General features: G+C 42.5%; 1 long non-coding RNA gene across 1 annotated transcript; it reads right to left on the reverse strand.

Moving 5' to 3' along the window:
• Window positions 1–752: 752 nt before the first annotated feature.
• Window positions 753–1,634, reverse strand: LOC119333341. The gene is made up of 3 exons (XR_005161177.1): window positions 1,361–1,634; window positions 1,214–1,276; window positions 753–1,136 (listed from the first exon to the last, which is right to left on the reverse strand). It is a non-coding gene; the product is annotated as an uncharacterized LOC119333341 (long non-coding RNA).
• Window positions 1,635–8,826: the final 7,192 nt, after the last annotated feature.

Below are 8,826 nucleotides of genomic sequence, written 5' to 3' on the forward strand. Positions count from 1 at the left end.
TCAATTACTTTTACGTGCTATCATTTCTATGCATGTAAAATTTGACATGCATTATGTTCATATGTGCAACCGACAAAAATACATTCATGGCCCATAGCAACGCACGGGCATTCTACTAGCGGCGCTGCTATACACACGACAATCCTGCGCACGACGCATGGACGATCCTACATGGCAGCGCTACAGCCAGCATCCACGCACGAGGCAGTTGAGGACCTTGTTCACCTAAAGTCCAAGCCCAAGCCCCACCCAAACTGCCATAGCCCAAACCCAAACTGAATGGCATAGTCCAAATAAATCTCGTCTCATCCCCTGTCTCTCGTGCGCGGCCGACGCGGTGGCCGGCGCAACATCCCGTCCACAGACGGACCTGCACACTGGACTTCTAGCCCTCCGCCACCCCGACGAACGTCCCCTTTCTCTCGCTATTCTCGTCTTCCGTCGCCGTCGTTTGCTGCAACGATTCTGTGACCACGCCGTCGTGGTCTTGGTTGCGCCGCCGCGACCACGCCGTCGTCATTTTGGCTTCATCAAAGTTGTCTGATGGTGTGTACCTAATCTAGTGGCAAGAAATTGACTCGTGTAGATACAAGGACTGGCTGTTCTTATTCTGTACCTGGTGCTGTTCTGTACTCTGTTTGAAACAGATGAGCTGCTTTTGTATCCATAAGCACGTTAAGCTATCTACTTAGAAAGTGTATATATATGCAAAGAATGGCAATACAAAAATTATATCTTCCAGATTTGTTTCAGCTCTCTATTGTAGCTTCACCAAAACTAGTAATAGTTGAATATGAGATTTCAGAACACTTTCAGAATACAGAGCTGTTGTTGAACAAAGAGAATAGAGTTTGCAATAAACAGATGGCTCTCAAAATATGTTTGTCTAGAGTTTAGATTGTGACAAACAACATCCAGCCACAAAATATGCATCTCATACAGAAGGTACTTTCTTTCAATCATTTAACAAAAACTAAATCAGCATCATCACAGAGCTCCGGTCATTTTTTACCAGAATTATCCATATAACCTCACTACAATTTCAAGGCTAAAACTGCAGTTACATTCTGAAGTACTCCAGACTCCTTTCATCCATTCAGGTTAGCAGCGAGCAAGTCCATGGCATCTTTCTTTCCCTTAGAAGTTTAAAGAACCCAATTAGTCATTGACAAATACTTTATGACAAATAGTTGATGGTGTATATGTGTAACACCTGGAGAATATCAATGTAAGACATGATATGAGTTGGTGTAGCAGGTTCATTTGTTTGTAGCTCCTGAAAAAAGTAGCAGTGCTTGAGTGTCTTGTATATATAGTATTGTACAATTTGTACTGTAAGGCAACTGCTCAAACTAAGTACCTGGAACTCATTTGGAAAGAACAAAAAACTTCCAGCCTCATATCCTTCATTTTATACTTGTTTGTTAAGTATGTAGTGTCAAATGTGATGGCATCCCAATAAGACTCATATGCAGCCCTGCTTCTTGCATCTGCCCAAAAGACATTTCTCAGACGTCCATCCTCAGCCACATCCATAACATGGAAAAAGTCTGGATCTTTTGATTGCATACGAAGAAAATATTGATAAACAACATGTGCATCTCCAGCACCAAGTTGCAGCCTTCTTTTCTCTTGCAAATAGTTCCTACATTCCTTTTCACCAAACTCAAGATTTCCATATCCGCCAGCTTCCATAACAAGAGAACCAAAATTCTTGTTCATACGGATTCCTGCTTGATCATTCAATTCTAGCCTTCTCTTTGAATGCAAGTCCAACTTCTTGTGGCATCTAAAAAATCTGGATTTGCTTGGACTTATAGGATGATTGTGGTCAAGCGTAAGAGATGTAATACAAAACTTCTCCTCACGGCGGGAGAAATTACTCTTAGCTGGGCATTGCATCCTTGTCGACGGATTAGGCATAAATGAGTTCTTTTCTGAGCATTGAGTCTTTCCTTGTCTGCTACAAGCGAGAGTAAAATAAGTAACCATGTTATCTTCTCCGTATCTAGTCGTCCTTCTCATCACACCAAAGCCCTTCTTTTTGGCATAACCTTTGTAGAACCTGACAGCATCATCCTCACTATCGAACACCATCCCCTTCCTGGATTCCAATGTCCTGATTGGCTTTACTTGTCGTTCATCCGAAGAATCCCCAATCTCCTCGACGATGAAAGCATCTTCATCATCTTCGTCAAGTACTGGTCTATTCTGTTCTGCTACTTCATCCAAATTTAAACCCGGCTCGATTGAGTACCTAAAATTGCCAACAAAAAGATCAGAGATGTGGTATAGTGGGAGGCATATATTTAGTGTGGAACATGTATAGATTGGATTAATCAATGCAATCAGATGTTGTAGTGGGAGGATAATATTAAGTCTGAAACATGTATAGATTGGATCCAATCAATGCAATCAGAGATGTTGTAGTGGGAGAGCAATATTATGCGTGGAACATGTATAGATTGGATCCAATCAATGCAAAAAATAAGCCAAGAATTGTACAGACCTCATGTTGTTTGCCCTTCTTATCAACCTTGTGTGTAGTGGCTGCAGATTATCTTGAGCAAGATTGATCTATAAATCAGCAAGAGAGGATCCAGATTTGGGGGAAGGAGGAGGCGTCAAGGTTTTGGAGGTAAGAGGAGAAGACGCCATGGTCATGGAGGGAAGGGGAGAAGGCGTGAAAGGGTTATGGAGGGGGTCAGATCGGGTCTGGGTTTGGGCTGGGTTGGGCTTGACGGTAGCTCTGCCTTTTCTTGAGCGGTTCGTTTCTTGAGCTGACGCTAGCGTGGGGGGAGGTATCGTTCGCAGATCGTGCGAATGTGTCGTGCATGAAGCAATTTCGTTCTACTAGTTAGGTTTGTATATGTGTCCTCACCTAAAAACTCAAGCCATCCCTGTCTACTACTGTCCCCACCACCCAAAATAAAAAGGAAAAAAAATCTCTGCTAATCACACCTAGCCATGTGATTGCTCACTCTAATGGACCCAAAAGCAGTGTTGCACGGAAACTCATGCCCGGATTTATTTCGCCAAACTGGAAACCGCAAATCTGTGTAGCATATTTGCACGTGTCCGATTTATTTTGCCAAATCAGGCACCCGAATCCGAGTCGGATCCGGGGACTTTATTTTGCGGAATCAGACAGCCGAATCCGAGTCGGATTCGGGTACTTGTGTCCGTGTCAGAGAATTACTTATAGCACGAGAGAATGACCAAAAACACCACTAATCAAAGTGGAAAGCTGCAAAATATCACTAGTGAAGACCAAAGCGCCAAAATACCACTCAGTTCAGTTTTCCCATGCCAAAACACCACTAGTGTCAAACGGAGACTAACACGTTCCAAGAAAGACACATATATGCCCCTTGCTTGTCTCCTTCAGTTCCAGAGCAGAGGGTACAGCAATGCATCGTTTGCAGGATTATAGGATTGATAACCCCAACTTGGCAACTTCAATGCAACCGGCAATCAAGCACGCGAACTTGTGAATCAGAAAGACAACTGCCAGAAGAAAAGCTCTGCAAGCACGGGAACGGATGACAACGGGAGCAGTAATTGAGTACAATGGTGAATTACTAGCCACAGCTCGGGTAAGTAGTTCAGATCAGCGTACGGGAAAGAGAGAGGGGCAGCACCTCGACACGCGCCGCCGGTCCTTACTCGGCCAGCGGAGTAGGGGCACGCGTGCCGGCGCGGCTGAAGTCAACGTTGAGGGGACGGGCGCGGCGCGGTCGGAGGAGCAGCGGCGTCTTCGAGGTCGCGGGGGCGAGCCGGGACAGGGGCGCGGCACGGTCGGCAGAGAAGGGCCGCGGCGCGGTCAGTGGACCAGAGGGGGAGGGGAGCAGTCGGGAGGAACGAGCGCCTCGGTCGGGTCGGGTCGTTTTTTTTTTCTGTTCTTTCGGGAAGGATTGGGGATACAGGTTGAAACAGGGCTAGAGTTCCAAAATGGTGTGGCTAAAGTTTCCTCCCGCCAAAGTTTCTTATTTTTCAGGTTCTATTAAAAAAATGTCCCCCGTCCCATAAATATAGAGGAAATGGGTTGGAATATGCAGATCCCACCAAAAAATACCGGACGGATGATTTTGTGGAATCTATTCCGAGCAAACAAATGCCATCATCCCACAAACTGACGGTTATTTTGCTGGATGGTCCCTTTTAGGGATCTGCTAAAGATGCTTTAAAGTGACATAGTATATAAGAAAAAAAAAACTGAAAAAAATAAGTACAAATCTCATGTAAGATCAAAGGCATATAACATCAACTGAGACATGACGAAGCCCCGGTTAACTGAGACTTAGCAAAAGTGCCCCCTCGCCGACCGCTAATCTCCCCAGCCGGTTTGACCTGATTTGACCACTAATGACCTCCCTTGTGTCGCTGACTGATACGTCTTCAATGTATTTATAATTTTTGATTGTTTCATGCTATTATTATCAATCTTGATGCTTTATATGCATTTATATGTTATTTTATATTATTTTGGGGATTAACCTATTAACTTAGTGTTCAGTGATAGTTCCTGATTTTTTTGCTTGTTTTATTTTTTTTGAAAAACAGTAACAAACGAAGTCCAAACACGATGAAACTTTACGATGATTTTTTCTGGACCAGAAGGGGCCTTAGAAGGTTCGGGAGGAGGCCACAAGACGTACGAGAGAGCCACGAGCTTACAAGGAGGGAACTCGTGACTCCCAAGCAACTCCGTTTGACCTAATTCCACCTCTATAAATTTTCAAATAAAAAACCAACAGAGAGCCATTCGAAACATTTTTTCCATCGTTGCAAGCTTCTGTTCTTCCGCGATCACATCTGGAGGTCTCTTTCCGGTACTCTGCTGGAGGGAATCGGTCATGGAGGGCTTCTACATTATCCTTGCTGCCTTCAAATAATGCGTGAATAGTTCATCACAGACATACGGGTCCATAGCTAGTAGCTAGATGACTTCTTCTCTCCCTTTGATCTTCAATACCATATTCTTCTCGATCTTCTTGGAGTTCTATTCGATGTAGTCTTTTTTTGCGGTGTGTTTTTTAGATCGGATGAATTGTGGGTTTATGATTAGATTATTCATTGAAAGTAATTGAGTCTTTCTGAATTTTATTATGCATGATTGTGGGTTTATAATATCCATTTGGTTTGGCCAACTAGATTGATTTATCTTCAGTGCGAGAGGTGCTTTGTAATGGGTTCAATCTTACGGTGTCCTCACCCAATGACAGAAGAGGTAGCGAGACACGTATTGTATTGTTACTATTAAGGGTAAAACGACGAGGTTTGTTTATATTGGTTGGGTTTATTTTCTCTATATTATATGTCATCTTATTTAAGATGTTATTCTGTTTGTCATGAACTTAATACCATAGATGCATGGTAGCGGTCCATTGATGGAGTAATAGTAGTAGATGCAGACATGAGTCGACCTACTTGTCTCGGATGTGATGCCTATATACATCATTGTCGTGAATACATCATAACTATACGCTTTTCTATCAATTTCTCAACAACAATTTATTCACCCACTGTATGCTATGTGTTTGAGAGAGAAGCCTCTAGTGAAATGGCACCCAGGGGGCATGAAAAATTGTGTTACTATCCTTGCTTGTGTGCCATGTGCCTTCTATTTGCTTGCTAATAAACTATTGATATGGATCATCATCCACTTGCTAATCTTTTTGAAAAATTCAATTATGATAAACCAATTGCTAATGATTTTAGTGCACTTGATTATCTCTATAAAGTTTTGCTTAAAATTATGAATATGAAAATTAATGTATAAAAAAGACCAGACAAACCTGGATTAATTCCAAAATTTAACACGATATTCCTATTGGTCTATGTTGTCTCTGTAAAAAAAATCAAGACGGGCAGAGACGATGTATGTCGTTTCGCACACAGAGGTGACACGTCCCTCTCGAAACCATGAGGCTTCTTGAAAGAAGCTCCGGTTTGTAAGAAGCTTATACCAAAACTTGTTTCAAATCAGACAAAATTTTTACCACGGCATGTTGATGCCATTTCATGATACCATGCCAAGTTTCATGATTTTCAGGCAATTTTTGGATTTACAGAAATTTAAAAACCAAGTATCTTAATGTTTCCGGCCGAACTACGATGTTGAGGTATTTGAAATTTATTCTCATTTCTTGCATGGGACCTAAAAATTTACCCAAGTACACATATATGATTTTTCAACTCATCTCAATGCACTGTTCCGCCGCTGGTTTCGTCAATCCCTTCCCACAAGTGTGCCTAGCGATCAAGCAGCGAGGGAACCAACTCCGTTGATTTGTGGCTTGGACCAAACCCACAAAGCCCAACGAGAGAAGCGTTTCTCGACAAAGCCCAGCAAAAAAAGTGTTTCATTCGTTAGGTTCATTCTTCCATATGGTGGGAGCAACTAGTTAACGAGCGCTTCTTCGGGAGCCTCGCAACGATCAGCGCCACTTGGCGCGCTCTCAGCCATTCGCCACGTGTCGCGCTTTGGGCGCTTCCTCCGGATTTTATTTTTTTGCACGCGTTTTCAGCTTTTTAAACGGTTTTTTCCTGGTTTTTTTTGATGTTTTGGTTTTCTCCCGGTCTTTCTTAGCTTTTCGATCAAAAAAATATTCGAAAAAATATATTTTTTTGCACGAAAAAAACACGTTTTCTTTTCTTTTCTTTCGCGGAAGTCACGATTTTTTTTGCAAGAGGCACGGTTGTGTTTTAGCGAGAGTCACGGCCGTGCCTTTCTGAAACGAAAAAAACGCATTTTCTTTTTTTTTTCTTTCACGAAAGTCACGATTTTTTTTCGCAAGAGGCACAATTGTGCTTTAGCGAGAGTTGCTACCTATTGAGCATTGCGTTGGATTTCCTTCAAGAGGAAAGGATGATGGAACAAAGTAGCGTAAGTATTTCCCTTAGTTTTTGAGAACAAAGGTATCAATCCAGTAGGAGGTTGCGCACGCGTCCCTAGTACCTGCACAAAACAAATGACTCCTCGCAACCAACGCGATAAGGAGTTGTCAATCCCTTCACGGTCGCTTACGACAGTGAGATCTGATAGATATGATAAGATAATATTTTTGGTATTTTTATGATAAATATGCAAAGTAAAATAAAAGCAAAGTAAAAAGTAAAGGAAATAACTAAGTATTTGAAAATTAATATGATGAAGATAGACCCAGGGGCCATATGTTTCACTAGTGGCTTCTCTCAAGAGCATAAGTATTCTACAGTGGGTGAACGAATTACTGTTGAGCAATTGACAGAATTGAGCATAGTTATGAGAATATCTAGGTATGATCATGTATATAGGCATCACGTCCGAGACAAGTAGACCGACTCCTGCCTGCATCTACTACTATTACTCCACTCATCTACCGCTATCCAGCATGCATCTAGAGTATTAAGTTCATGAAAATAGAGTAACGCCTTAAGCAATATGACATGATGTAGAGGGATAAATTCATGCAATATGATAAAAACCCATTTTGTTATCCTCGATGGCAACAATACAATACGTGCCTTGTTGCCCCTACTGTCACTGAGAAAGGACACCGCAAAATTGAACCGAAAGCTAAGCACTTCTCCCATTGCAAGAAAGATCAATCTAGTAGGCCAAACCAAACTGATAATTTGAAGAGACTTGCAAATATAACCAATCATACATAAAAGAATTCAGAGAAGATTCAAATATTGTTCATAGATAATCTTGATCATAAACCCGCAATTCATTGGTCTCAACAAACACACCGCAAAAAGAAGATTACATCGAATAGATCTCCACAAGAGAGGGGGAGAACATTATATTAAGATCCAAAAAGAGAGAAGAAGTCATCTAGCTAATAACTATGGACCCGAAGGTCTGATGTAAACTACTCACACTTTATCGGAGAGGCTATGGTATTGATGTAGAAGCCCTCCGTGATGGATACCCCCTCTGGTGGAGCTCTGGAACAGGCCCCAAGATGGGATCTCGTGGATACAGAAAGTTACGGCGGTGGAATTAGGGTTTTGGCTCCGTATCTGATCGTTTGGGGGTATGTAGGTATATATAGGAGGAAGGAGTACGTCGGTGGAGAAACAGGGGGCCCATGAGGGTGGAGGGCGTGCCTGGTGGGGGATGGGGGGGGGGGTAGGCGCGCCCCCTACCTCGTGGCCTCCTTTGTTTCTTGACGTAGCGTCCAAGTCTCCTGGATCATGTTCGGCGAGAAAATCACGTTCCCGAAGGTTTCATTCCGTTTGGATTCCGTTTGATATTCCTTTTCTTCGAAACCTAAAATAGGCAAAAAAACATCAATTCTGGCTGGGCCTCCGGTTAATAGGTTAGTCCCAATAATAATATAAAAGGGGATAATAAAGCCCAATAATGTCCAAAACAATAGATAATATAGCATGAAGCAATCAAAAATTACAGATACGTTGGAGACGTATCAAGAGTCACAGCCGTGCCTTTCAGAAACGAAAAAAACGTGTTTTCTGTTTTTTTTTCTTTCGTGAGAGTCACGGTTTTGCTTCCGCGAGAGGTACGGTTATGCTTTCGCGAGAGTCACGGTCGTGCCTCTCGGAAAGGGAAAAACAAAACGCGTTTTCTGTTATTTTTTCTTTCGCGAGAGGCACGGTTGTGCTTTCATGAAAGTCACGGCTGTGCCTCTCAGAAAGGGAAAAAATACGCATTTTTTGTTTTTTTCTTTCGCAATAGTCACGGGTTTGCTTCCGCGAGAGGCACGGTTGTGTTTTCGCGAGAGTCACGGTCGTGCCTCTTGGAAACGAAAAAAAACGTGTTTTCTGTTTTTTCCTTCCATGAGAGTTACGGTTTTGCTTCCACAAGAGGTACGAGTG

The sequence above is a fragment of the Triticum dicoccoides genome, chromosome 7A (genome assembly GCF_002162155.2).
Source record: "Triticum dicoccoides isolate Atlit2015 ecotype Zavitan chromosome 7A, WEW_v2.0, whole genome shotgun sequence".
NCBI lineage: Eukaryota > Viridiplantae > Streptophyta > Magnoliopsida > Poales > Poaceae > Triticum > Triticum dicoccoides.